The 27,610-nt window shown below is 46.2% G+C and overlaps 1 long non-coding RNA gene across 1 annotated transcript in view; it reads right to left on the bottom strand.

Annotated features, from left to right (window-relative positions):
* LOC142465510 (uncharacterized) overlaps window positions 1-24,043 on the bottom strand; it is a 60,740-nt gene extending 36,697 nt beyond the window's left edge. The window contains exon 1 of the long non-coding RNA XR_012787900.1: window positions 23,893-24,043. This is a non-coding gene — a long non-coding RNA (uncharacterized LOC142465510). The remainder of the gene's footprint in view (window positions 1-23,892) is intronic.
* Between the last annotated feature and the right edge of the window lie 3,567 nt (window positions 24,044-27,610).

Genomic DNA, 27,610 nt, shown 5'->3' with positions numbered 1-27,610 from the left:
GTAGTGTGCCCAATAGTTCCTAATAAGGGTAGCCAAGTAATTCTTTAGTTACCTTCTCATTACATAGACATAGTCAGGAGTAACTAACATTCAACCTAAGGAACAATTTGTGTTATTGTTTCCTTTCCCAAGATGACCGGGCTGTGACTGGGCAGGTAAGCCTAGTGTTTTCCCTGTTTTGCTTTTGTCCTCTCTTTCTGCCAATATGGATCAGATTTCAGAACAGCAACATCCCTGTATTAGTATTAATGATCCTAAAATAAGAAAACAACCAGTGACCAAGTCCACAAATCCACCACACTACACACCACACGTACAGGTAGTTATTTATTTATAAAAAAATTTTTTACCATGAAGTAATACATTGAGAGTTACCTCTCGTCTTCATGTATGTCCTGGGCATAGAGTTAAGATGACAAATAATACATGGTTACAAATACAGTTACATAAGTGAACAGGGTATATATTATATACAAGACATTGCATGCACAGTTAGAGATAATATATATTATAGGCGTATGTACAGTTACAGACCAAATTAAAATGTGAGACAGCTTTGGTTGTGAAAGAACTGGTGGAGGCTGTGAGAGTCTCCGGTAGGTTGTTCCAGTTTTGGGGTGCACGGTAAGAGAAGGAGAAGCGGCCGGATACTTTACTGAACCTTGAGACCATGAACAGTCTTTTGGAGTCTGATCTCAGATGATAGGTGCTGCATGTGGTGTAGGGGTGAGGAGCTTGTTCAGATAGATGTGTAGCTTGCCCAGAAAGTATTTGAAGACAAGACAGGAGAGATAAACTTTGTGCCTAGACTCAAGTGATGACCAATATAGTTCTTTGAGCATTTCGCAGTGATGGGTTTTGTAGTTGCATTGGAGAACAAAACCGCATATTGAATTGTAGAGGGTATCAAGTTTGCTAAGGTGGGTTTGGGGTGTCGAGCTGTATACTATGTCCCCATAGTCGATAACTGGCATTAGCATCTGCTGTGCAATACGCTTTCTAACCAGCAGACTTAGGGAGGATTTGTTCCTATAAAGTACACCTAGTTTGGCATAGGTTTTTGATGTCAGGGTATCAATGTGCATCCCAAATGTTAAATGGGATTCAAACCATATGCCCAAGTATTTAAAACAAGTAACAGGAGTTAAGGTGGTATTAACGTTGGTTGTGGTCTGGAGCTCAGTCATTGTTTGTTTGGGAAATCCAATTTTCAAGTCTCAAAAAGTCAGCTTGCAGTATGTGTTCAAGGTCGGAGAGGCTATTGCTGTGTGCATATAAGATTGTGTCATCTGCATACATGTGTATTGAAGCTCCCTTACAAGCTGTAGGAAGATCAATGATGGACACTGAGAAGAATAGGGGCCCCAGAACAAAGCCTTGCGGGACACCACAGGTGATATCCAAGGGGTTGGAGTTAGACCCTGAGATGGACACGTTGGGATCTACCTGATAGGTAGGAATGAAACCAGTTTAAAGCATGCTTCCCTATTCCAGAGCTCTGGAGTTTGTTAAGCAGGATAGCATGATCAATAGTATCAAAAGCCTTTGCAAAATAAAAGGTAGTGGCAGGAAAAGAACATCTCCATGCATTAATAAAGTGCCAGCTCCCAAACGAGTGCCCAAGATCGATCACCTTCTTTCCCTGATGATATTGAGTGAAGGTCGCTATAATTTGCAGTCTCGGGGGGAATTTATTATCATTAGACTACAGGCAATGCAATCATGTACATAGTGTGGTGTGTTGATGGTTGTGAACATACTGGCATTATGAACAGAACAAAAAACAAAACCAAGAGACTTTGGGCACAACCAGAACAAAACCCAATTGTTTTACAGGCAAAACTAAACCCCTCGATGAAGTGAGCATCCCGAATTACAATGTCTGTGTTTTGGAATTCTATGGGACCTATTCTGTAGTAAGGCCAAAGAAAGATAAATGATCCCCATGTTAATAGATGAATAATATTATTCTTAGATACCATTAAATGCATTGGTTCTAAACCAAAGGACTACTGTATAACAGAATCCGTATGGAGAACATTAAGGGGAATTTGATGTACTGTACATACTGTACTGTAGCACTCTCTTCCCGCAGCTCTTACACATAGTTTAGGATATTGAAACGTCCCCTCGCACAGGCTTTCTCCCTGCTACATATTCTTCAAATCCCAGGATGGGGGGCAAAGGGTTTCCATGTGCAGCGGATAGGAAAGCGCCCCCCGCATTGCAATATAGTGAGAAGCGAGGTTACTCAGTAACGTATCACATTAGCTTCCATTCAATTGAATTTTGCTGTGTGCCATACACATTCTCCCTCTCTATATCGCACAGAGCTCGGAAAGAGCAAGATCTGCGGGTTCTGGGTCAAAAGAAAATAACATTTTAATGGAAACAAAACAAAGTGTGAGACTGTATTGGAGTCTGTGAGGAAATTAATACTGAGTCAGTGAGACTCTAAAGAATGAGACTGCCTTCCAGTGAATGAGACTCTCTGCTAAAGAATGAGACTGCCTTCCAGTGAGTGAGACTCTCTGCTAAAGAATGAGACTGCCTTCCAGTGAGTGAGACTCTCTGCTAAAGAATGAGACTGCCTTCCAGTGAGTGAGACTCCCTGCTAAAGAATGAGACTGCATTCCAGTGAATGAGACTCCCTGCTAAAGAATGAGACTGCCTTCCAGTGAGTGAGACTCCCTGCTAAAGAATGAGACTGCCTTCCAGTGAGTGAGACTGCCTGCTAAAGAATGAGACTGCCTTCCAGTGAGTGAGACTCCCTGCTAAAGAATGAGACTGCCTTCCAGTGAGTGAGACTCTCTGTTATAGAATGAGAATGCTTTCCAGTGATTAAGTGAACCTCTCAGTAACAGACACAGTTTTACATGAATGCCAATAGGTAACATTCAGTACCAGTGAGTGAGACCGATATCTAATGAACAAGACTCACTTATAGTGAGTGAGACAGGAGTTTGATTCAAATCCTGGTGTCAGATCCTTGTGAATGTGGGTTAATCCCATTATCTCCCTGTGCTTCAGGCCCCACAATTAGACTGTAAGCTCTATGGGGAAGGAGCTCAAGGTTCCTGAAAAATTCTGTGTACAGCACTGTGTACACTGTAAGCGCTATATGAGGAAAACAAATAATATATTATATACATGAATGAGACTCTCCCTTACAGGGCTTGGGACAGACTTTTATTGAATGACTCACTTCTAGTGCGTGAAACAGACTTAGAATAAATGAGACTCACTTCTCGTGCGTGAGATAGTCTTCTAATGAAGGACACTCACTTCTCGTGAGAGAGATAGTCTTCTAATGAAGGACACTCACTTCTCGTGAGTGAGATAGTCTTCTAATGAAGGACACTCACTTCTCGTGAGAGAGTCTTCTAATGAAGGACACTCACTGCTATAGTGTAAGGCTTAGTGCAATACAGCCTGTGTATAACAAGCCCCTCTGAAACTGAAGGGGTTAACACAGGCACTACTGGTAACAGGAAGGTTTTCTCTGCCCCCTCCGGATTCCTTCAGGTTCTGCTCTCCTGACACCAAATCAGCTCAGCCTGTGAATGCTTCTTCACGTCTCCACTGGGCACTGCTCACGTCTGTCACTTCCATAACCGCACTATCATCACACAGAGATCACAAACAGTTTATCTTACACTGGAAGCAAATGAGAACTGACGCCTCACTCGGAAAGGGATTAGACGGATCCGAAATCTGGTTACGTTTAGTTTGTATCAGGTGTGGTGGGTAGCATTTCAATGTCCTACTTTGTAGGGTTTAGTCTCTCCTGTTTGCATGTAAATCAGCCTCAGTTCATTGTTCCGTGCATCTTAAATGTTCTGCTTTCTGCGCCCTGTGTCCTGGGTTTCACATATCTCTTCATCCCGTCTGTGGCCTATTTATTTCCTATCTGTTTCTGAAACGGGATTATTTCCTGATGTATTTATTGCTGTTGGTAGATTGCAAAAGGAGGATATCGGTGTCTACACTTTGAGGCTTAATCTATATATTCTTATTTGCCCAAAATTCCCTACTGACATTAAATGGGGAATTCTGGCCCAGAACGGCCCAATCGGCCACTTTGATGGACACAGAATAAACCCCTTTGTGTTGATGTTCAGATAAGAGAAGAGATTGCTAGAAGTAAAACTCATATCATTCCCTTGAATTGTTGCTTGATTTTGTCTTTATGTTTTCTAATGATATTCACAAAATTTCCCCCTCACAGTTATGGTCACTGCGTGGCACTGAGTTATAGGCACTGTGTGGCACTGAGCTATGGGGCTACATAACACAGCTATGGGGACTGTGTGGCACTGAGCTATGGCACTGCGTGGCACTAAGCTATGGGCACTGTGTGGCACTGAGCTATGGGCACTGTGTGTCACTGAGCTATGGGCACTGTGTGGCACTGAGCTATGGACACTGTGTGGCACTGAGCTATGGGCACTGTGTGGCACTGAGCTATGGGTACTGCGTGGCACTGAGCTATGGGTACTGCATGGCACTGAGCTACTCTATGACCCTCACCTGCAACCTCCTCTTTTTCAACAACTCCACAACCTTTTCTGCAACCTCCTCTCCATCAACAACTCCACCACTCTCTCCTGCAAGAGTAAGCGGGCGTAGCAGTAACCCAGGGCTGGGAAACTCCAGTCCTGTGCTGAAACAGAGATATCCTTAAACCCTGACCTGTTGGGGGGTCTTGAGGATTGGATTTGGGAATCCTTGCTCTAACCCAAAGGTAATACGGAAAATGAAGATTACTTTCTGAAACATACAGGCTTTTCACAATCACAATACAGTTAACATTCCACCGGATCCTGGCTGGAAGTATTCTGCAGTCTGTGCTTGTATTTTTATTCAAATTTGGTAACATCTTTTTTCATAAAAAGTTTTATTTTAAATAATCCCACCCGTGTTTGATGAGGAAAAGTGCACATAATCTTATCCTTAATGAATACATTATTATTTTTTTAGAACACCAGGCAGGATCAGCCCGCACAGACAGTACTAGTGTAAGGGAACATCACTAGTCCCCCGGGTTAGTGTAAGGGAACATCACTAGTCCCCCGGGTTAGTGTAAGGGAACATCACTAGTCCCCCGGGTTATAAGACTGCATGAGATGGTTTGAGAGCGCAGCATTACCGCGCTCCCGGGCTGGAAGAGATCGCACGTGTTAGAGGAGACCCAGTAATGCTGCGGATGGAATCGTTGTGTTACATGTTAAGACCGGGACACATCACCTCATTAAAACTATTCATTAGTTATCAGAGTAACAGAAACTGCTGGAAATAACATCATTTTAGGTTTCCTGATGGCACTTTCTGTGTGGAGAAGAATCGGCACAAGATGTGAGTTCCGGTCATTGTTACTGGCTTCGTTATGGAAAGGGCTGCAGCGGAGTTTGGAGTTTTCGGCAGCACTGTTTGTTCCCATAGCTGCTAAAGGAGACCTGTAACAGGGACATAACCCAGTTTAAATAAAGCAGCCTCTGGGAATCCAATGGGGAGATAGTTGATTGCAGCCACTCAATTAACTAGTCTCCACCTGGACAAATGAGAGCTCTGTAAAAAGCCTTGTGTGAGAAACAGGAGAGAGATTTCCTTAGCTCACATTTGGGCTGACAGAAGGAGAGCAGAGAAGTCTGCACACAGACACTGCCTTGAGCAAAAAGGCTGTGCTGAGATCAAGACACCCAGATACCTATATTTCCTAGACACAGAGGACCCAGGAGCCTGCCTGAGACTGACACGGAGGGCCACCTGCTTAAGGTACCTCCTGAGACTTTGGGGTGATAGGCTGGTTATGGGAATATCCCTCCAGTCCTGCAGATAGGGTCTGGGAAAGTAAGTTAGCCCTTACAATGGGATAGGGGTTTGTTATTTTGTTGTTTTTGTATGTTTTGCCAGGATAAAGGAACAGGCTCAATAAAGCCAAGATATAATTTCACATCGGTCTCCATTATATGTACCTCGGCACACATCTCCTACAAGACCAATAAGAGTTTAATCTTGCACAGGACTCCAGTTCTCAAGGGCCACCAACAAGTCCGAATTTCAGGATCCCTGCTTCAGCACAGGTGGCTCAATCAGTGGTTTAGTCGAAGACTGAGTCTCTGATTGAGCCACCTGTACTGAAGCAGCAACTGTTTGAGCCACCTGTGCTGAAGCAGGGATATCCTAGCTTGAGAACTGGAGTTAGCCAGTGCAATGAAAGTAATTTTTATTACTTAAAGAAGTCCTCATAGCATCCAACGTTTCGGTGCATAGAAGCACCTTCATCAGGTAAGAATCTTGTTTTTAAATCGGATTGCAGCTTCGATAATGGACCGAACGCATTCTGTCTGAGATATCAATAATGCAATTATTTAGGTTCAGATGGAGCATGCCTGATTAATTAGCTGCTAATTAATCTGCGGTATTAATGGTCTTGTATTTTCATAGAGACCTGAGTCCAGAACAGGACAAAGCTCCAGCAAGAGCCGGCTGTGAGGCTCACTCCATCCCCCATCCCCCATCCCATGGAACCAGCTCATGTGGCTTCCCTGAGACTGAGTATTAAATTGTAAGCTCTTTGCATAATGCCGGGTGTAGTATGAGAATAAGTTATCTATTTCCAGGAGGCAGGGCTGTTTCCAGGAATGTTGGGGCCTGTTTCCTCTCGGGGGTTGGCCAGGTCTCCAGTATTAAACTGGACTGTCCTGTATTTGGACACTCTGTCCAGTAAAAAATGAGAATTAATACTGGACATGTATGTGTTTGGTATTACCTCTCTGGACATAGTGACCTGACCGGTCGCAGGATTTCCCCGAGCAGGGCTGTTGCTAGGGGGCTGGGCATCTGCCTCCATCCTGATTGGCTGCTGCTGGGTAATGCAGCCAAACAGGAGGAGATGTCAGGAGCCTGGAGGTGGGGCTAAGGAGAGGAGGAAACATCACATATTTCTGTCTAATTCAGTGGCAACTGCTACTATCCTTATTTAGACCACATTGTCTAAGCAGTGCTACGCCAAGACACCTTCAAGCTTTGGAAGACAAAGCCACTTTCCGTTCTCGCATGCGCAGTCCGGGACACACGGTCACCCTCCCCCTAATCGCCCTTTGCGGGGGTCTCCCCAGTGATCTAGGGGCCTTCAGTGTTTTCTGGAAATATCTCTATTTAGCCTCTTTTGGATTTTCCGCGGTCGCCAGTTTTGCGACAGAGACGTTTGAGTGTAAAAGAAAAACCAGCTGTTCCGTTAATATTTGACATTATGGTAACGAGATTTTAAAAGCTTCACATGTTACAAAGAGCAATTGAAGTCCCATCCCAGGCGCTCCGCAGCCGGAGATATTTCTCTGCACAAATACATTTCTCACGGCAGGACCATCCCCTCCCGGACAATGCGTGCCAACGCCAGCCCGCCCAATATAACACATGGCAGGACCATCCCCTCCCGGACAATGCGTACCAACGCCAGCCCGCCCAATATAACACATGGCAGTGTTAGGTGTGGCATTCTGTTCATTGCTGAAGCCTAAACATTACAGATCGCAGACATTAAAGCTGCACTACTTGTTGTAATGTAAAACGATGCTGGGTATGACCACAATATTCCCACCCTATAACTTCTTTAGTTCCAAAAAAGCCCACAATGCATTGCACTGGTTAATGTTGCTTATTTTCAAGCCACAACAAAAAAATATTATTGGGGTTTACACATTTTCTTTTATTTCTAGCATTCCAGCTGCATTAAACCAGCACCAGATTGATCAAAATAAGATATTCACTCTGGGTTTTGCTAGAATATCTGCTCATTTCCATTGCAAATTCCCGGTGATTCCTGCCTGGAAGCCATTAATTACCTGATAGAAACGCCACTTGCATAAATACTCACATACCCCTATGTTACCTCACTGTCCCATCCCTTCATGCGCACTGACGTATGACCCAGCCCCAGCACGGCTTCAAAGTCACCCAACAATAATATCAATGTATGTTATTCATCTTTGGTGCCTGCTTAACCGCTTCCCATTCCTACAGGTACCCAGCCATGCTACTGGGAGCCCAATCTATTACTTTTGGACAGGATACTGTAATCCCTGCAGTCTCCAGACACCCACAGAATTATTTCCTGCAGCCATTATACCCCAGAAGAATAAGTGGAGATGTGATGGAATTATCATACTAAAACAATCGCCATGAGGCTATCACGGAGCGGCTGCTGTCCCGGCACAGAATTAGATACGGCTGCTTTGATCACAGATGCGTATTTCTCTTTTTGGGTCGTGCTGCTGAATGCCTTTGCTGGACACATCACCCATTCGTCTTACACAATAACCGTGTAAACTTCTGCGCTGATGCATGCAACCTATCTCAGCTCAATGAATTTCTCATAAACAGCTATTAATAATCACCGTGCTGTTGACCATTAAAAGAATGATAAGGCTTAAGGAAGATGCAGGAAGAAATTCATTCATATTAAAGAGGCTGTGACAAGGGTTTATCACCAGCTAAGTCCCTCATCTGCAAAGCAAACGGAAAACAATTGCACCTTTTTTAACGTCTCGAAATTGTTTTCCCATCTAATGCCTGCAATCCATAATTATTACATATGTGTTATCCTTTAACATGCTGCAGAAAGCCCGTGGCACAGAATAAATGTGCCCCATTTACCCCTGGAGGTTTTGCAGACAGATTATTTGCTTTGTTGAGGTTCATTTTGCCTTGAACTTTCTTTTCTAATTTCTATTCCACCAACTGAAACTTCTGTCATTTCCTGCCCCCAATAATGAGGTACATTGCCGTGACTTTCAATCTAAAGGATTCTGCTTAATTCAAAGGAGATGACGGTTTATTTTTTTGCTAACAGCAGAAACAATGTTTAGTAAGCAGATCCTTCGGTCCAATTAACCATTTTGCTTCTGAAATCAGCAGGGGTGGAACATGACGATGCAAGAAATAGCAGAAATAATCACATTTCACAAAGTCGGGTGAGGAACGGAGAAGCCTCGTAAGGAAATCATTCACTAAACACAAAGCAATATGGTAATGTATCTAGTTCCATCCATTAGTGTTTCTCACTATATGATACAATTACTTATCATTTAGTACAGCCTGGCGAGGCTTTCTTTAAGTATATCCCAGGTAATACTCAGCCTTTAACTAGTTTGCTGCTAGAAGTGAGGAGGTGTAGGCCCCCTGGCGGTGAAGGGGTTAAAATGAGTGATATACAGTACACTGTATACTGTATGTCCTCCACCTGTGAGTTGCCAGGGCTGGAATAGGAGACATTGTCACCGTATTTACAGAACAGCACAAGTGCGACAAACCATGTTCTAATATGACATGGGAAACAGGCCGCATCGTTTCCAGCTTCTGGGAAATGATTAAAATATGTTTATTTTTTTAGGCAACGTCGGTTTCAGGTTAAATGATGTTTTGTAATAAACTGTGTTCATGATTTGTGATAAGTGGAGGATTGGTGTTGTGTGTTTGTCTTTACATTACCAGTTTATAAGTAGAGATGGGTTAGGGTCAGCGAGGGAGGGAGGGAGGGTGGAGACACGAGGGGCAGAGAGAGGGGGACAAAGGCAGTCTAAAGAGAGACAAAGGTAAAGAGAAAGAGAGAGAGGGGGGGACAAAGGCAGTCTAAAGAGACAGACAAAGGTAAAGAGAAAGAGAGAGACCAAGAACCCAAAGAGAAGCAAGAAATTAAAGAGTATATCAATAATAAAATAATGTAATAATTATTATGCATGATATTTGTCATCATCCTCAGCCTCTGTCTCCCCACTGCTGGATGGAGCCACCCCAATAATCTTCCAGGTACTGCGGTTACACGCTCTCTTCTCCACGTCACCTCAAAACATTTTCTCATTTCATCATCGTCTCTGTCTTCTGACATCCCTTGGAGTCGAGTATCATCTTTGTCTAACAATGGCAATTTCTTCTTGTCACATTTCCGGCCCAGTCTCTTTATCAGGGTCTCCTATTGCACCCCCCAGTCATTGCCAGTTGGGACATAGCGCCACATGTAATTATTTGGTCCTGTGGGAGATGTTTCTTGGGTAGTGGTTTTTGTGACCCAGTGAGGGCACCTAATGTAACGCTGTTAGTGATATATTACCAGAAAGTGATACTGCTTATTGATGATTACTATCTGATCTGTCTCTCTATCGGGGTCTTCTGTGCCACCCAGTCATTGCCTGTAGGGACATAGTCCCACATATAATATTTTTGGGGGTTCTTTTGTAGTAGTTTTTGTAGTGTGCCCAATAGTTCCTAATAAGGGTAGCCAAGTAATTATTTAGTTACCTTCTCGTTACATGGACATAGTCAGGAGTAACTAACATTCAACCTAAGGAACAATTTGTGTTATTGTTTCCTTTCCCAAGATGACCGGGCTGTGACTGGGCAGGTAAGCTTAGTGTTTTCCCTGTTTTGCTTTTGTCCTCTCTTTCTGCCAATATGGATCAGATTTCGGAACAGCAACATCCCTGTATTAGTATTAATGATCCTAAAATAAGAAAACAACCTGTGACCAAGTCCACAAATCCACCACACTACACACCACACGTACAGGTAGTTATTTATTTATAAAAAATTTTTTTACCATGAAGTAATACATTGAGAGTTACCTCTCGTCTTCATGTATGTCCTGGGCATAGAGTTAAGATGACAAATAATACATGGTTACAAATACAGTTACATAAGTGAACAGGGTATATATTATATACAAGACATTGCATGCACAGTTAGAGATAATATATATTATAGGTGTGTGTAACAGTTACAGACCAGATTAAAATGTGAGACAGCTTTGGTTGTGAAAGAACTGGTGGAGGCTGTGAGAGTCTCCGGTAGGTTGTTCCAGTTTTGGGGTGCACGGTAAGAGAAGGAGGAGCGGCCGGATACTTTACTGAATCTTGAGACCATGAACAGTCTTTTGGAGTCTGATCTCAGATGATAGGTGCTGCATGTGGTGTAGGGATGAGGAGCTTGTTCAGATAGATGGGTAACTTGCCCAGAAAGTATTTGAAGGCAAGACAGGAGAGATAAACTTTGTGCCTAGACTCAAGTGATGACCAATTTAGTTCTTTGAGCATTTCGCAGTGATGGGTTTTGTAGTTGCATTGGAGAACAAAACCGCATATTGAATTGTAGAGGGTATCAAGTTTGCTAAGGTGGGTTTGGGGTGTCGAGCTGTATACTATGTCCCCATAGTCAATAACTGGCATTAGCATCTGCTGTGGAATACGCTTTCTGACCAGCAGACTTATGGAGGATTTGTTCCTATAAAGTACACCTAGTTTGGCATAGGTTTTTGATGTCAGGGTATCAATGTGCATCCCAAATGTTAAATGGGATTCAAACCATATGCCCAAGTATTTAAAACAAGTAACAGGAGTTAAGGTGGTATTAACGTTGGTTGTGGTCTGGAGCTCAGTCATTGTTTGTTTGGGAAATCCAATTTTCAAGTCTCAAAAAGTCAGCTTGCAGTATGTGTTCAAGGTCGGAGAGGCTATGGCTGTGTGCATATAAGATTGTGTCATCCGCATACATGTGTATTGAAGCTCCCTTACAAGCTGTAGGAAGATCAATGATGGACACTGAGAAGAATAGGGGCCCCAGAACAAAGCCTTGCGGGACGCCACAGGTGATATCCAAGGGGTTGGAGTTAGACCCTGAGATGGACACGTTGGGATCTAACTGATAGGTAGGAATGAAACCAGTTTAAAGCATGCATCTCTATTCCAGAGCTCTGGAGTTTGTTAAGCAGGATAGCATGATCAATAGTATCAAAAGCCTTTGCAAAATAAAAGGTAGTGGCAGGAAAAGAACATCTCCATGCATTAATAAAGTGCCAGCTCCCAAACGAGTGCCCAAGATCGATCACCTTCTTTCCCTGATGATATTGAGTGAAGGTCGCTATAATTTGCAGTCTCGGGGGGAATTTATTATCATTAGACTACAGGCAATGCAATCATGTACATAGTGTGGTGTGTTGATGGTTGTGAACATACTGGCATTATGAACAGAACAAAAAACAAAACCAAGAGACTTTGGGCACAACCAGAACAAAACCCAATTGTTTTACAGGCAAAACTAAACCCCTCGATGAAGTGAGCATCCCGAGTTACAATGTCTGTGTTTTGGAATTCTATGGGACCTATTCTGTAGTAAGGCCAAAGAAAGATAAATGATCCCCATGTTAATAGATGAATAATATTATTCTTAGATACCATTAAATGTATTGGTTCTAAGCCAAAGGCCTATAACAGAATCCGTATGGAGAACATTAAGGGGAATTTGATGTACTGTACTGTACATACTGTAGCACTCTCTTCCCGCAGCTCTTACACATAGTTTAGGATATTGAAACGTCCCCTCACACAGGTTTTCTCCCTGCTACATATTCTTCAAATCCCAGGATGGGGGGCAAAGGGTTTCCAAGTGCAGCGGATAGGAAAGCGCCCCCCGCATTGCAATATAGTGAGAAGCGAGGTTACACAGTAACGTATCACATTAGCTTCCATTCAATTGAATTTTACTGTGTGCCATACACATTCTCCCTCTCTATATCGCACAGAGCCCGGAAAGAGCAAGATCTGCGGGTTCTGGGACAAGAGAAAATAACATTTAATGGAAACAAAACAAAGTGTGAGACTGTATTGGAGTCTGTGAGGAAATTAATACTGAGTCAGTGAGACTCTAAAGAATGAGACTGCCTTCCAGTGAATGAGACTCTCTGCTAAAGAATGAGACTGCCTTCCAGTGAGTGAGACTCTCTGCTAAAGAATGAGACTGCCTTCCAGTGAGTGAGACTCTCTGCTAAAGAATGAGACTGCCTTCCAGTGAGTGAGACTCCCTGCTAAAGAATGAGACTGCCTTCCAGTGCGTGAGACTCTGTTATAGAATGAGACTGCCTTCCAGTGAGTGAGACACTCTGCTAAAGAATGAGACTGCCTTCCAGTGAGTGAGACTCTCTGCTAAAGAATGAGACTGCCTTCCAGTGAGTGACTCTCTGCTAAAGAATGAGACTGCCTTCCAGTGAGTGAGACTCCCTGCTAAAGAATGAGACTGCCTTCCAGTGAGTGAGACTGCCTGCTAAAGAATGAGACTGCCTTCCAGTGAGTGAGACTCCCTGCTAAAGAATGAGACTGCCTTCCAGTGAGTGAGACTCTCTGTTATAGAATGAGACTGCCTTCCAGTGAGTGAGACTCTCTGCTAAAGAATGAGACTGCCTTCCAGTGAGTGAGACTCCCTGCTAAAGAATGAGACTGCCTTCCAGTGAGTGAGACTCTCTGTTATAGAATGAGAATGCTTTCCAGTGATTAAGTGAACCTCTCAGCAACAGACACAGTTTTACATGAATGCCAATAGGTAACATTCAGTACCAGTGAGTGAGACCGATATCTAATGAACAAGACTCACTTGTAGTGAGTGAGACAGGAGTTTGATTCAAATCCTGGTGTCAGATCCTTGTGAACGTGGGTTAATCCCTTTATCTCCCTGTGCTTCAGGCCCCACAATTAGACTGTAAGCTCTATGGGGAAGGGGCTCAAGGTTCCTGAAAAATTCTGTGTACAGCACTGTGTACACTGTAAGCGCAATATGAGGAAAACAAATATTATATTATATACATGAATGAGACTCTCCCTTACAGGGCTTGGGACAGACTTTTATTGAATGACTCACTTCTAGTGCGTGAAACAGACTTAGAATAAATGAGACTCACTTCTCGTGCGTGAGATAGTCTTCTAATGAAGGACACTCACTTCTCGTGAGAGAGATAGTCTTCTAATGAAGGACACTCACTTCTCGTGAGTGAGATAGTCTTCTAATGAAGGACACTCACTTCTCGTGAGAGTGTCTTCTAATGAAGGACACTCACTGCTATAGTGTAAGGCTTAGTGCAATACAGCCTGTGTATAACAAGCCCCTCTGAAACGAAGGGGTTAACACAGGCACTACTGGTAACAGGAAGGTTTTCTCTGCCCCCTCCGGATTCCTTCAGGTTCTGCTCTCCTGACACCAAATCAGCTCAGCCTGTGAATGCTTCTTCACGTCTCCACTGGGCACTGCTCACGTCTGTCACTTCCATAACCGCACTATCATCACACAGAGATCACAAACAGTTTATTTTACACTGGAAGCAAATGAGAACTGACGCCTCAATCGGAAAGGGATTAGACGGATCCAAAATCTGGTTACGTTTAGTTTGTATCAGGTGTGGTGGGTAGCATTTCAATGTCCTACTTTGTAGGGTTTAGTCTCTCCTGTTTGCATGTAAATCAGCCTCAGTTCATTGTTCCGTGCATCTTAAATGTTCTGCTTTCTGCGCCCTGTGTCCTGGGTTTCACATATCTCTTCATCCCGTCTGTGGCCTATTTATTTCCTATCTGCTTCTGAAACGGGATTATTTCCTTAAGTATTTATTGCTGTTGGTAGATTGCAAAAGGAGGATATCGGTGTCTACACTTTGAGGCTTATTCTATATATTCTTATTTGCCCAAAATTCCCTACTGACATTAAATGGGGAATTCTGGCCCAGAACGGCCCAATCGGCCACTTTGATGGACACAGAATAAACCCCTTTGTGTTGATGTTCAGATAAGAGAAGAGATTGCTAGAAGTAAAACTGATATCATTCCCTTGAATTGTTGCTTGATTTTGTCTTTATGTTTTCTAATGATATTCACAAAATTTCCCCCTCACAGTTATGGTCACTGCGTGGCACTGAGTTATGGGCACTGTGTGGCACTGAGCTATGGGGCTACGTAACACAGCTATGGGGACTGTGTGGCACTGAGCTATGGCACTGCGTGGCACTAAGCTATGGGCACTGTGTGGCACTGAGCTATGGGCACTGTGTGTCACTGAGCTATGGGCACTGTGTGGCACTGAGCTATGGGCACAGTGTGGCACTGTGTGGCACTGAGCTATGGGCACTGCGTGGCACTGAGCTATGGGCACTGTGTGGCACTGAGCTATGGGCACTGTGTGGCACTGAGCTATGGGCACTGTGTGGCACTGAGCTATGGGCACTGTGTGTCACTGAGCTATGGGCACTGTGTGGCACTGAGCTATGGGCACTGTGTGGCACTGTGTGGCACTGAGCTATGGGCACTGTGTGGCACTGAGCTATGGGCACTGTGTGGCACTGAGCTATGGGCACTGTGTGGCACTGAGCTATGGGCACTGTGTGGCACTGAGCTATGGGCACTGTGTGGCACTGAGCTATGGGCACTGTGTGGCACTGAGCTATGGGCACTGTGTGGCACTGAGTTATGGGCACTGTGTGGCACTGAGCTATGGGGCTACGTAACACAGCTATGGGGACTGTGTGGCACTGAGCTATGGGCACTGCATGGCACTGAGCAATGGGAACTGCGTGGCACTGAGCTAAGGCACTAAGCTATGGGCACTGTGTGGCACTGAGCTATGGCACTGTGTGGCACTGAGCTATGGGCAATGTGTGGCACTGAGCTATGGGTACTGCATGGCACTGAGCTATGGGCACTGTGTGGCACTGAGCTATGGCACTGCGTGGCACTAAGCTATGGGCACTGTGTGGCACTGAGCTAAGGCACTAAGCTATGGGCACTGTGTGGCACTGAGCTATGGCACTGTGTGGCACTGAGCTATGGGCACTGTGTGGCACTGAGCTATGGGTACTGCATGGCACTGAGCTATGGGCACTGTGTGGCACTGAGCTATGGCACTGCGTGGCACTAAGCTATGGGCACTGTGTGGCACTGAGCTATGGCACTGTGTGGCACTGAGCTATGGGCACTGCATGGCACTGAGCAATGGGAACTGCGTGGCACTGAGCTATGGCACTGCGTGGCACTAAGCTATGGGCACTGTGTGGCACTGAGCTATGGCACTGTGTGGCACTGAGCTATGGGCACTGTGTGGCACTGAGCTATGGGTACTGCATGGCACTGAGCTATGGGCACTGTGTGGCACTGAGCTATGGCACTGCGTGGCACTAAGCTATGGGCACTGTGTGGCACTGAGCTATGGCACTGTGTGGCACTGAGCTATGGGCACTGCATGGCACTGAGCAATGGGAACTGCGTGGCACTGAGCTATGGCACTGCGTGGCACTAAGCTATGGGCACTGTGTGGCACTGAGCTATGGCACTGTGTGGCACTTAGCTATGGGCACTGTGTGGCACTGAGCTATGGGTACTGCATGGCACTGAGCTATGGGCACTGTGTGGCACTGAGCTATTCCACCACCCTCACCTGCAACCTCCTCTTTTTCAACAACTCCACAACCTCTTCTGCAACCTCCTCTCCGTCAACAACTCCACCACTCTCTCCTGCAAGAGTAAGGGGGCGTAGCACTAACCCAGGGCTGGGAAACCCCAGTCCTCAATGGCCACCAACAGGTCAGGTTTCTTGGATATCCCTGCTTCAGCACAGTCATCGACTGAGTCACTGATTAAGTTACCTGTGCTGAGACAGAGATATCCTTAAACCCTGACCTGTTGGGGGGTCTTGAGGATTGGATTTGGGAATCCTTGCTCTAACCCAAAGGTAATACGGAAAATGAAGATTACTTTCTGAAACATACAGGCTTTTCACAATCACAATACAGATAACATTCCACCGGATCCTGGCTGGAAGTATTCTGCAGTCTGTGCTTGTATTTTTATTCAAATTTGGTAACATCTTTTTTCATAAAAAGTTTTATTTTAAATAATCCCACCCGTGTTTGATGAGGAAAAGCGTATATAATCTTATCCTTAATGAATACATTTTTTTTTTTTAAAACACCAGGCAGCGCACAGACAGTACTAGTGTAAGGGAACGTCACTAGTCCCCCGGGTTAGTGTAAGGGAACATCACTAGTCCCCCGGGTTAGTGTAAGGGAACATCACTAGTCCCCCGGTTTGTGTAAGGGAACATCACTAGTCCCCCGGGTTAGTGTAAGGGAACATCACTAGTCCCCCGGGTTAGTGTAAGGGAACATCACTAGTCCCCCGGGTTAGTGTAAGGGAACATCACTAGTCCCCTGGGTTAGTGTAAGGGAACATCACTAGTCCCCCGGGTTATAAGACTGCATGAGATGGTTTGAGAGCGCAGCATTACCGCGCTCCCGGGCTGGAAGAGATCGCACGTGTTAGAGGAGACCCAGTAATGCTGCGGATGGAATCGTTGTGTTACATGTTAAGACCGGGACACATCACCTCATTAAAACTATTCATTAGTTATCAGAGTAACAGAAACTGCTGGAAATAACATCATTTTAGGTTTCCTGATGGCACTTTCTGTGCGGAGAAGGATCGGCACAAGATGTGAGTTCCGGTCATTGTTACTGGCTTCGTTATGGAAAGGGCTGCAGCGGAGTTTGGAGTTTTCGGCAGCACTGTTTGTTCCCATAGCTGCTAAAGGAGACCAATAAGATTTTAACCTGGCTCCATTGCACAGGACTCCAGTTCTCAAGGGCAACCAACATGTCAGGATTTCAAGATATCCCTGCTTCAGCACAGGTGGCTCAATCAGTCACTGTCGCGTTTGCCTGTCACTCATGTGCATGCATGATCGGAACTTGCTGGTTGCGCATGCGCATGAGGAACCAGCAAACACTGATCGCGCATGCGCGGCCAGCGGGATAGAAAACTAGGACAGCACCCCAAAAGTCGGGACTGTCCCGGCTAAGCCAGGACATCCGGTCACCTTAACTATGTAGTCCAATGAAAGTAATTTTTATTACTTAAAGAAGTCCTCATAGCATCCAACGTTTCGGTGCATAGAAGCACCTTCATCAGGTTCAGGTAAGATTCTTGTTATTAAACCATTTGCTGCCAGTACAGGGTTAAAATGTGAATATTTCATAGGACTAATCATGCAAAGCAAAATATCGGATTGCAGCTTCCATAATGGACCGAACGCATTCTGTCTGAGATATCAATAATGCAATTATTTAGGTTCAGATGGAGCATGCCTTAGTAATTAGCTGTTAATTAATCTGCGGTATTAATGGTCTTGTATTTTCATAGAGACCTGAGTCCAGAACAGGACAAAGCTCCAGCAAGAGCCTTCTGTGAGGCTCACTCCATCCCCCATCCCATGGGACCAGCTCATGTGGCTTCCCTGAGACTCAGTATTAAATTGTAAGCTCTTTGCATAATGTCGGGTGTAGTATGAGAATAAGTTATCTATTTCCAGGAGGCAGGGCTGTTTCCAGGAATGTTGGGGTCTGTTTCCTCTCGGGGGTTGGCCAGGTGTCCAGTATTAAACCGGACTGTCCTGTATTTGGACACTGTACAGTAAAAAATGAGAAGTAATACTGGACATGTATGTGTATATCGGTATGACCTCTCTGGACATAGTGACCTGACCGACTTGGGGGGCTGCAGGATTTCTCCGAGCAGGGCTGTTGCTAGGGGGCAGGGCATATTCCTCCACCCTGATTGGCTGCATTACCCAGCAGCAGCCAATCAGGAGGAGATGTCAGGAGCCTGGATGTGGGACTAAGGAGAGGAGGAAACAGCATGAAGTGGAGAGAAAGATGAGAGGGGTGTTTCAGGAGCGCGTCGCACCTTTCACAATTGTGTCCAGTATTTTTGGAGAAGCCACCTGGTAACCCTACTCTAACACCACAGCCAAACCTAGAACCCCCATGCACCTAGCACCCATCATGTGACGCTGTGTAAGAAGCAGGACCGGATTAAGACTTTGCGAGGCCCGGAGCTATGATGAAGATGAGGCCGGCATAAAAAAATATAGTGGGCAGGGTAACTACCGAAAACTGGTTTGAGTTCTCATCCAAAATTCAAAGATGATGTGAGAGTCCCTCCCTAGAACTCAAACAGGACAGGGATTGTGGGTATGAAGCGAAGGAAAGAACCAACCAAACCATTACATTATCTGCGTCATGTTGTTTATTCACTGTTGTCCGCATTTTCTTTATAGGACTGAGTTTGCTTTTAACATACTGTACATTCAACTTTTGTTACTAAAGAGTCAAAACACTATTGATTTTACTCTAATTTATTTTTTTAGTGGGAATAGAACCTTTTGGATTTACGAAGCCCATCAACAGGTCAGGTTTTCAGGACATGCCAGCTTCAGCACAGGTGGCTAAATCAGAGGTTAAGGCAAAGACTGAGCCACCCGTGCTGAAGAAGGGACTGGTTGAGCCACCTGTGCTGAAGCATGGATATCCTGAAAACCTGACCTGTTGGGTGGGGCTTGAGGACTGGAGTTGAGCCCCCTGCAGTCGAGCAGATAAACAAGCAGACTGGGGGCTTCTCTACATTGGAGCCATTTCAGAGTAAGCAGGAGACTTCCGAGGCCTGCCCTGCCAGGAGGGGCTGAGTGCCTATGAAGGGGTCTGATTTTGGAATAATTTCTCAATTCAATAGTATGTTAATGTATTGCACAACTTTCAGCAGCAAAGGGGTTAAGCACATGTATAGAAGCGAGGCCCGGTTCCTACATCCCCATCACACGCTCCTGCTGGAGGATTAGATGTTGTTTTATGTTCATTTCTCTCTTATGTAGAGAATGTTTTTTTTTTTTTTTAATACTTTTTTTCTATTTTCTAATTGCGGTTGATTGTTTACGCATTGAAGTGACAATTTAAAGCAGGGGCATGTAATTTCTTTACCATAATGAATATTAATCAACAGTAAACAATGCATCAATATTCATTTAAATAGAAATGGAAAATGAAAGGCAGAACTGGAGGAAGATTTTTTTTACTGAGCAATCAGATGTGGTGTAACAGTAATAATACAAACGGCTAGGAAGGAGCCAAGATAAATGCATGCAAACGTTCATTCCAGCTGCACAGAATCCGCACGCAGCAGCCACAGCGCCTTCTAGTGAGACTCACGGAGACCTGCGGGAGGTCATCATAATGCAGGGGCGGCCAACGCAGACCTCAAGCACTATCAACAGGTCAGGATTTCAGGATAGCCCTGCTTCAGCACAGGTGGTGCAGTCTTCGACTGAGCCACTGATTGAGCCACCTGTGCTGAAGCAGGGATATCTTGAGGGCGGGCGTTGGCCGCCCCTGTAATAAAGACTGAAGATGTGAAACGGCTCAAAATGCAGTCAAAACGTTTGTCTGTGTTTGTCCCCCCAAATTCCTTTCATAGTTACGTAGTTACATAGTTACGTAGTATATGAGGTTGAAAAAAGACATAGGTCCATCAAGTTCAACCTTTGCTAAATTTAGACGACAGATACTTTATCCTATATCTATACTTACTTATTGATCGAGAGGAAGGCAAACACAAACCCCAGAGTCATATCATCCAATGATATCTCATAAGGGGAAAATAAATTCCTTCCTGACTCCAATAATTGGCAATCGGATTAATCCCTGGATCAACATCCTTCCCATGTATACTTATTTGGTATATCCCTGTATACCTTTCCCATCTAAAAAGATGTCTAACCTTTTTTTGAACAAATCTATTGTATCTGCCATCACAGTCTCCATGGGTAATGAATTCCACATTTTAACTGCCCTTACTGTAAAAAACCCTTTCCTTTGTTGCTGGTGAAATCTCCTTTCCTCTAACCCTAAGGGATGGCCCCGAGTCCTTTGTACTGCCCGTGGGATGAATAGTTCTTTTGAAAGCTCCTTGTATTGTCCCTGAATATATTTGTATATAGTTATCATATCCCCTCTTAGACGCCTCTTTTCTAATGTAAATAAATCTAATTTAGCTAGCCTCTCCTCATAAGTTAGATTGTCCATCCCCTTTATTAATTTGGTGGCTCTTCTCTGCACTCTCTCTAGTTCCATAATGTCTTTCTAAGGAGTGGTGCCCAAAATTGTACTTTCCCTGCTAAGCGTTTGGCGAAAACTCAAAGACGAAGAATGTCCCCAAATCGATTGGCAGGCAGTGAGTGGCACATGCGCATCCTCCCCATGTCTGGTCTCGGCATTAAGTGAATGCAGCAGTTTCAGAGAATTTTGCATGTAAACATATTTCCTGAAACCGCAGCGCGCACGATTTAATGCGCGGCGAATCGCTCGCAAACTCTAAGCAGCGCGCACCGATTTAATGCGCGGCGAATCGCTCGCAAACTCTCAGCAGCGCGCACCGATTTAATGCGCAGCGAATCGCTCGCAAACTCTAAGCAGCGCACACGATTTAATGCGCGGCGAATCGCTCGCAAACTCTAAGCAGCGCGCACCGATTTAATGCGCGGCGAATCGCTCGCAAACTCTAAGCAGCGCACACCGATTTAATGCGCGGCGAATCGCTCGCAAACTCTAAGCAGCGCGCACGATTTAATGCGCGGCGAATCGCTCGCAAACTCTAAGCAGCGCGCACCGATTTAATGCGCGGCGAATCGCTCGCAAACTCTCAGCAGCGCGCACCGATTTAATGCGCAGCGAATCGCTCGCAAACTCTAAGCAGCGCACACGATTTAATGCGCGGCGAATCGCTCGCAAACTCTAAGCAGCGCGCACCGATTTAATGCGCGGCGAATCGCTCGCAAACTCTAAGCAGCGCACACCGATTTAATGCGCGGCGAATCGCTCGCAAACTCTAAGCAGCGCGCACCGATTTAATGCGCGCCGAATCGCTCGCAAACTCTAAGCAGTGCGCACCGATTTAATGCGCAGCAAATCACTCGCATATTCTAAGCAGCGCGCACCGATTTAATGCGCGGCGAATCGCTCGCAAACTCTTAGCAGCGCACACCGATTTAATGCGCAGCGAATCGCTCGCAAACTCTAAGCAGTGCGCACCGATTTCATGCGCGGCGAATCGCTCGCAAACTCTAAGCAGCGCGCACCGATTTAATGCGCGGCGAATCGCTCGCAAACTCTCAGCAGCGCGCACCGATTTAATGCGTGGTGAATCGCTCGCAAACTCTCAGCAGCGCGCACCGATTTAATGCGTGGTGAATCGCTCGCAAACTCTAAGCAGCGCGCGCCGATTTCATGCGCGGCGAATCGCTCGCAAACTCTAAGCAGCGCGCACCGATTTAATGCGCGGCGAATCGCTCGCAAACTCTCAGCAGCGCGCACCGATTTAATGCGCGGCGAATCGCTCGCAAACTCTAAGCAGCGCGCACCGATTTAATGCGTGTGCTTATAGTAGGAGCGACAGGACGGCGAGGCGGCTTGGTCGCGATCGCTGGAAGTCACTTCAATTTGATTTTTCTAGCAACCGCAGCGTGACGTCAGCGTCGCCGGCACTATAAGCGCGGCCTTAGGTTCATTTCACCCCTCACGAGCCTCCTCTATTTCCCACCCTCTACCCATGAATTTCTCTCTCCTCTGTCTCACCCACTCTCCTCCCCCTCCCGCCTCGCATGTATTTCTCTCTCCTCTGTCTCACCCACTCTCCTCCCCCTCCCGCCTCGCATGTATTTATCTCCCCTGCATCTCACTCTTACCCCCTCTTTTCCTCACTCCCCCCCCTCTCCTCTCACTCGCTCCTGCCTTCCGTCAATTACCCCACTATCACACAATCCCCCCCACAAAATACATACCAAAAAACACCACCTCTCTAAATACATGTAACCCCACCCTGCAATACATAATAAAAGACCCCCACCGCCGCAATACATTTTTAAAAGACCCCCCCCAAATACATTTAAAAAAAAATTAATCGGGTGGCACAGGTAAAATCATCATCATCATCATCATCATCATCATCATCATCATCATATCTCCCCCAGTACCCCTCCCCTGCATGTCCCTCACATCAACCCCCTGCATGTCCCTCACATCAACCCCCCTGCATGTTCCTCACATCAACCCCCCTGCATGTCCCTCACATCACCCCCCCTGCATGTCCCTCACATCACCCCCCTGCCCTGCATGTTCCATCTCCCTCACATCACCCCCCCCCTGCATGTCCCCCTTGCTCCCCAAATACATTTAAGGAATACCCCCACCTCCCCCCAAATACATTTAAAAAATACCCCCACCTCCCCCCCATTATCATCTTATTCCCCCCCCCATTATCATCTTATTTCCCCCATTATCATCCTATTCCCCCCCCATTTTCATCTTATTCCCCCCCCCATTATCATCTTATTCCCCCCCCATTATCATCTTATTCCCCCCCCCATTATCATCTTATTCCCCCCCCATTATCATCTTATTTCCCCCCCCCCATTATCATCTTATTCCCCCCATCATCTTCTCACCCTGGCCCCCCCATCCTCTCAACCTGCCCCCCCCATCCTGTCACCATCTCATCCCCCCATCCTGTCACCATCTCACCCCCCCATCCTGTCACCATCTCACCCCCCCCCCATCCTGTCACCATCTCACCCCCCCCATTCTGTCACCATCTCATCCCCCCATCCTGTCACCATCTCACCCCCCCCATCCTGTCACCATCTCACCCCCCCATCCTGTCACCATCTCACCCTCCCCCATCCTGTCACCATCTCACCCTCCCCCATCCTGTCACCATCTCACCCTCCCCCATCCTGTCACCATCTCACTCTCCCCCATCCTGTCACCATCTCACCCTCCCCCATCCTGTCACCATCTCACCCTCCCCCATCCTGTCACCATCTCACCCCCCTCCCCTATCCTGTCACCATCTCACCCCCCTCCCCTATCCTGTCACCATCTCACCCTCCCCCATCCTGTCACCATCTCACCCCCCTCCCCTATCCTGTCACCATCTCACCCCCCTCCCCTATCCTGTCACCATCTCACCCTCCCCCATCCTGTCACCATCTCACCCCCCTCCCCTATCCTGTCACCATCTCACCCTCCCCCATCCTGTCACCATCTCACCCTCCCCCATCCTGTCACCATCTCACCCTCCCCCATCCTGTCACCATCTCACCCCCCCCATCCTGTCACCATCTCACCCTCCCCCATCCTGTCACCATCTCACCCCGTCCCCCATCCCCCATCCCCCAATCTCCCAATCTCCCAATCTGTGTCCTTACCTTATTTCCAGGAAGGATACACTTCTCTGGGCCGCCGGGGTGTAAGCTCCGCCCCCGCTGTCCTCTGATTGGCTCTCCGCTTCTCCAATCAGGGACAGGCTGCACAGACTCACGAGTGCTCCTGCCCGCCCCTGCCTCCAGTCTTTAGCACTGTCTGCCGCACCTGCCCTCGCGCTTGCGCTGCCCTCTCCGCAAAAATGGTACACACGCGCGCGCTAGAGGGGGGGAGGGAGTGGAAGGCCTTGAGTGGCACGTGCCGCGCATGCGTACACACGCGCGCGCCCTCGAGTGGAAGAGCCCGGGAAACCTGGGGGAGGGGGAGCCGGGGCGGCCAGGAAACCGCTGGGGCGGCCAGGCGGAACCCCTGGGGCTGCTCCGCGGGGCCCCGGTTGGGAATCACTGAACTAGGAGGTTACGGACAAGCTGGCAGTATAGTGGACAATGATCTCCGGTGAGTGTGAGAGGATCTGGGAGTCTTAGTTAAATTAGGGCAAGTTCTCTCCACTAACTTGCATTAGGCCGCGTCCATAGACGGACAGGCCGTGCTGAGCCGTGCGGACGCTCAGCGCTGAGCCCCTGCATCCTCAATGAGGATGCCTTGAGAGGGGGCTCACGCGAGCGTCCGCAGGCGTGCAGAGGCTTTGGACTTTTCAGCCGACAGCCAAGCTGTTTTTCAGCGCACTGTAGGCTGAAAACATCCAATCAGCCTGAAGCAGCGTCAACGTCTCAGCGCCGTGACGTCGGCGCCGTGACGTTGACGTCAGTGCGTCGCGGGCGATTGGCCCAGCGACGTCACTGCCCCACCTCCCCCCCCCCCCGGCTCCCTTCGCACACGCTGGCTCAGCGTCAGCGCGGCTCGGAACTCCTCACCCCTCTATGGCCCCAGCCTTAGGGTGAGGAGGCGTTTATCAGGCAGCGAGTAATAAAACAAAGTATTTCCAGATAAATAAAAGCTTGCGCCCATATCAATGTCGGGACAGAGAGATCATCTCACCAGCCTTGTTATCATTAGACGCGGATTTCATGCATTTGTATTCATTCTTTGTTTATTTTTTTCGTCAATCGAGTGCTCTTTGGAAACCTTTTAAGTACGACGAGTGACACAAACACCGCGTGATCCTGGGGGGTCGCTCTGATGGTCTGGAGTTTTGGGTTCAGTGATTTACGTGAAGTCACAACACAGAGGGAATATTCAGCGCCCTGAGGGCTGGTTACTAGCAGGTGTGTAAGGGACGTTATAAAGGAGATATCAGTTTGGGTTTTCCATCGTCACAGCAGATACACTGAATCATAGTTATAGTTACATAGTAGTTGAGGTTGAAAAAAGACATACGTCCATCAAGTTTAACCTATGCTAAATTTAGACGACAGATACTTTATCATATATCTATACTTACTTATTGATCCAGAGGAAGGCAAACAAAAAACCCCCAGAGTCATATCATCCAATGATATCTCATAAGGGGAAAAATATATTCCTTCCAGACTCCAAGAATTGGCAATCAGATTACTCCCTGGATAAACATTTGTCCCACGTTTACTTATTTGGTATATCCCTGTATACCTTTCCCTTCTAAAAAGATGTCCAACCTTTTTTTGAGCAAATCTATTGTATCTGCCATCACGGTCTCCATGGGTAATGAATTCCACACTGTAACTGCTCTTACTATAAAGAACCCTTTCCTTTGTTGCTGGTGAAATCTCCTTTCCTCCAACCTAAAGGGATTACCCCGAGTCCTTTGTACTGCCCTAGGGACGAATAGTTATTTTGAAATCTCCCTGTACTGTACCCAAATATGTTTGTATATAGTTATCATATCCCCTCTTATACGCCTCTTTTCTAATGTAAAGTCATCTGTTTATTCTTGCTTCCCAAATGCATAACCTTACATTTATCTGTATTAACCTCATCTGCCATTTACCTGCCCACGTTTCCAGTCTCTCCAAGTCCTTCTGAAGAGAAATTTCATCCTGCTCTGATTCTATTACCTTACACAATTTAGTATCATCAGCAAAGATGGAGACTTTGCTCTCGATCCCAACCTCAAGTTCATTAATAAACAAGTTAAAAAGCAGGGGTCCCAGTACCGATCCCTGAGGTACTCCACTCACAACCTTAGCCCAGCCTGAAAAAGTTCCATTTATGACAACCCTCTGTTGTCTGTCCTTCAACTAGTTTTAAATCCAGGTGCATATATTTTTTTCTGAGTACAATTGCTTTATTGCCAACCTCTTATGTGAAACCGTATCAAAAGCCTTTGTAAAATCAAAGTAGACTACAGCAACTGCATTACCCTGGTCTAATTTCCTACTTACCTCCTCAAAGAAATAAATAAAGTTAGTTTGGCATGATCTATCCTTCATAAATCCATGCTGACTATTACTAATAATTTTGTTTTCCATTAGGTATTCCTGAATATTATCACATATTAAACCTTCATGTAGTTTCCCCACTATTGAAGTCAGGCTTACCGGTCTGTAATTTCCCGGTTGTGATCCAGCTCCCTTTTTAAATATAGGCACCACATCTGCTTTACGCCAATCTTGTGGAAATGGAGCCCCTGAATATTAAATGTAATGGTTTGGCTATTACTGCACTTAACTCGTTGAGAACTCTTGGATGTATGCCATCGGGCCAGGTGCCTTGTTTACTTAAAATTTTTCAAGCTGCCTATGGACTTCTTCCTCAGTTAACCAATTGTTCATTAATATGGAGGTTGTGGCTTCCTCCTGCGGCACTACTATTTACATTGATTCTTCCCTGGTAAACACAGAGGCAAAGAATGTGTTTAATACCTCTGCTATTTCCTCATCTCCAATAATCTGCCTACCCATCTCACACTGAAAGGGTCCTATATTTTCTTTTCTCATTTTTTTGTTATTAAGGTATTTAAATAACTTTTTAGTGTTGATCTTACTTTCTATTGCAATCCTTTTTTCATTATCCATTTTTGCTAATTTAATTGCCCTTTTGCAATTTTTGTTACATTCCTTATAATTCTGATACGATGTCTCCGTCCCTTCTGACTTAAAGAATCTAAACGCCTTCCTCTTCTTGTCCATTTCCTCCCCTACCTGTTTATTTAGCCACATTGGTTTTGACTTATTTCTTTTATACTTATTACCCAAGGGTATACACTGATACGTGTGCTTTTCTAACAATGTTTTAAAGACTGCCCATTTATATTCTACATTTTTCCCTGCAAAAACATAATCCCATTTTATTACTTGTAGATTATACCTCAGTTTATTAAAATCTGCCTTTCTAAAGTTTAAGGTCTTTGTTGAACACAAGTAATATTTGGCTGTAAAACTGTGGCGAACAGGGCCGCCGGGACACTCAAACCCCCCCTTATGTGGTAAGGAACGCGCTCCAGCGGTGTGACGTGCTCCTCTCCCTCCAACACCCCAGCCCGCTCCAGCAGGCGCGTAATACGCGCGCTCCCTCCCCTGCGAGGCCGCTCCATGACGCGATTCCCCTCCCCCACCCGAGCACGCTCCAGCGTGACGCGCTGACGGCCGCCCGCCACCACTGCCGCCCGTCACCACTGCCCCCCGTCTGCCTGGCACCACTGCCCGCTCGCTACCACTGCTGCCCGCTGCTGCCGCTGCGATCTTGTAGGCATTGGTGTGGGGGGGGGGGGTGCTGAGGGGAGATGAAGGGTGCTGAGGGGAGATGAAGGGTGCAGTGGGGAGATGAAGGGTGCTGAGGGGAGAT

The sequence above is a fragment of the Ascaphus truei genome, chromosome 14, assembly GCF_040206685.1.
Source record: "Ascaphus truei isolate aAscTru1 chromosome 14, aAscTru1.hap1, whole genome shotgun sequence".
Taxonomy (NCBI): Eukaryota; Metazoa; Chordata; class Amphibia; order Anura; family Ascaphidae; genus Ascaphus; species Ascaphus truei.
This window is presented reverse-complemented; position numbering and strand designations above follow the sequence as displayed.